Source organism: Mandrillus leucophaeus, unplaced genomic scaffold (genome assembly GCF_000951045.1).
Source record: "Mandrillus leucophaeus isolate KB7577 unplaced genomic scaffold, Mleu.le_1.0 Scaffold40, whole genome shotgun sequence".
NCBI lineage: Eukaryota > Metazoa > Chordata > Mammalia > Primates > Cercopithecidae > Mandrillus > Mandrillus leucophaeus.
Window position 1 is genome coordinate 1,701,470 of NW_012104254.1, and position 2,654 is coordinate 1,704,123.

Below are 2,654 nucleotides of genomic sequence, written 5' to 3' on the forward strand. Positions count from 1 at the left end.
TACAGGCATGAGCCACGGCTCCCAGCCACAGTCTGATCATTTTCTTAAAACAGTAACAATGTTCCAGTATATGACCTATGAAGTTTTGTTGGTCTGTGATATGGTTTGGCTGTGTCCCCACCCAAATCTCATCTTGATTTCCCACGTGTTGTGGGACAGACCCTGTGGGAGGTAATTGAATCATGGGGGCAGGTTTTTCCCATGCTGCTCTCGTGATAGTGAATAAGTCTCACGAGATCTGATGGTTTTAAAAAGGGAAGTTTCCCTGCACAAACTCTTATCTGCTGCCATGTGAGACATGCTTTTCACCTCCTGCCATGATTGTGAGGCCTCCCCAGCCACGTGGAACTGTAAGTCCATTAAACCTCTTTCTTTTGTAAATTGCCCAGACTTGGGTATGTCCTTAGTAGCAGTGTAAAAAGAGACTAATACAGTTTGGGAGTAAAATTAGAGAATTTAATTTTGGCGGGGCATGATGGCTCACACCTGTGATCCCAGCATTTTGGGAGATAGAGGTGGGCAGATCGCGTGAGTTTAGGAGTTTGAGACAAGCCTGGGCAACATGGCAAAGCCCTGTCTCCACAAAAAAATGCAAAAATTAGCTGGTTGTGGTCCTGCATGCCTGTAGTCCCAGTCACTCAGGACGCTGAGGTGGGAGGATCCCTTGAGGCAGGGAGGTTGAGGCTGCAGTGAGCTGAGATTGTATAACTGCACTCCAGCCTGGATGACAAAGCAAGACCCCGTCTCAAAAAAATTTTTTTAAATTTTATTTGAGGACAGCTTATTTGAGAACGCCCAATTCAGCATAAAAAGTTTTACTTGGCCAGGTGCGGTGACTCACGCCTGTAATCCCAGCGCTTTGGGAGCCCGAGGCGGGCGGATCACGAGGTCAGGAGATCGACACCATCCTGGCTAACACGGTGAGACTCCAGCTCTACTAAAAATAAAAAAATTGACCGGGCGTGATGGCGGGCGCCTCTAGTCTCAGCTACTCAGGAGGCTGAGGCAGGAGAATGGCGTGAACCCGGGAGGCGGAGCTTGCAGTGAGCCGAGATCGCACCAAGGCACTCCAGCCTGGGCAGCAGAGCGTGACTCCGTCTCAAAAAAAAAAAAAAAGTTTTACTTGAATTTAAATCATTGATTTCAGTACAATTGTGAAACTTAAAAGAGCAATTAATGAAGGGAAGGAAAATAGAACATTTAAAAAAAGTCCTAAAGATTCCATGAACAACTTATTGTTAAGGGGGTAGATTGTGTTCCCAGACTATCAGCTACAAATTTCTCCTCTCTTTTCTTGAATGCAACGAAAATTTCAAAAATTCAGTGTACGAGGTATGTACTGGATGGAAGAATTTGCCTCCATATACTCCGAGAAAAAAAGCTGAGAAGGGAGCGGTCAGGAGAAGGAATATAAGGGATAGGTCATAGAGGTTCATTACTCTCTTTCTTTTGTACATACTTGAATTTTTTATAATATAAAATTCTTATAAATTCCTACATTGTTTCTGTAGATGATAACTGATAAATCAGGTCTAAAGTTTCTGGTTTTGGCTGGGTGCAGTGGCACATGACTGTAATCCTAGTACTTTGGGAAGTCGAGGGAGGCAGATGGCTTGAGTCCAGGAATTCAGTACCATTCTGGGCAATATAGCAAGACCCTATCTCTACAAAAAATACAAGAAATCAGCCCTACGTGGTGGCAAGTGCCTGTAGTCCCAGACACTTCACAGGCTGAGTTGGGAGGATCACTTGAGTCCAGGAGGTCAAGGCCACAGTTTGCTGACATTGTGCCACTGCACTCCAACCTGGACAAGACAGAGAGACCCTGTCTCAAAAAATAAATAAATAAATAAATAAATAAATAAATCTGTTTTCATCAAGAAGTTTATAAATATACATTAATCACTTCATTTTGGCTATACATGTGCCATTATTGGGGGTGGGGAGTGGGATAGTGATAGATTTGGTAGGAGGACTGATGGGGGCAGAATCCTTAGATGTAGGGAAAAATAAGAAACAGAAGCTTCTAGAGAGAGAGTTCACAGGAGTCAACCACTGATTGCATAAAGAGAGGTAAGAGTTGAAGTTTCTGCAACTGAGTGGATAATGGCGCCATTAACAGATGAGAATGTAGGAATAAGAAGATGTCCTTCCTTTAAATGGGTTTGTGTGCACAGTCTTCCCATGGACCGCCTCAGAAAGACTCAGGGAACCCTGGCTAACATCATGTTGCTGAGGAAACGTTAACTTTTTAGGATTAAGAAACATTTCATTTACATATAACCACAAAAACAAAAATTAAAACTACTAAGCCTTGATCACATTGGTATCTGGCAACAGGATGCTTTACAACCGTTTATTATCATTTCCTCCCAACTCAGTCATAATTACTGTCCTTGTTGTGGATTGAGTAATTTGACCAAATGCTAGCTGCTAAATACAGGCAAAGTGCAAGTTAAAACTCCGCATGTTTATTCCTTATCCCATTTGCTTTATCTTTTTTTTTGTTGTTGTTGTTGTTTTTGAAACGGAGTCTCGCTCTGACGCCCAGGCTGGAGTGCAGTGGCCGGATCTCAGCTCACTGCAAGCTCCGCCTCCCGGGTTCTCGCCATTCTCCTGCCACAGCCTCCCGAGTAGCTGGGACTACAGGCGCC